The sequence below is a fragment of the Arachis duranensis genome, chromosome 4, assembly GCF_000817695.3.
Source record: "Arachis duranensis cultivar V14167 chromosome 4, aradu.V14167.gnm2.J7QH, whole genome shotgun sequence".
In the NCBI taxonomy this organism is placed as follows: domain Eukaryota; kingdom Viridiplantae; phylum Streptophyta; class Magnoliopsida; order Fabales; family Fabaceae; genus Arachis; species Arachis duranensis.
Window position 1 is genome coordinate 36,732,690 of NC_029775.3, and position 446 is coordinate 36,733,135.

The window sequence follows — 446 nt, forward strand, 5'->3', positions numbered from 1 at the left end:
GTTGAGCATAATGATTCTTGAACATAGCTAGTGTATGAGTCTTGGCTGTGGCCTAAAGCACTCTGTCTTCCAGTATTACCACCGGATACATTCATGCCACAGACACATAATTGGGTGAACCTTTTCAGATTGTGACTCAGCTTTGCTAAAGTCCCCAATTAGAGGTGTCCAAGGTTCTTAAGCACACTCTTGTTGCCTTGGATCACAACTTTATTTCTTTCTTTTTTCTTTTTCTTTTCTCTTTTTTTTTTCGAAAATTTTTTTTTTCTGTATCCACTGCTTTTTCACAGTTCTCTTTTTCCTCATTCTTTCAAGAGCCAACAATTTTTTTAACATTCTCAAAACAACAAATTCAAGAGACATATGCACTGTTCAAGCATTCATTCAGAAAGCAAAAAGTATTGTCACCACATCAAACTAATTCAACTAGTTTCAATGATAAATTT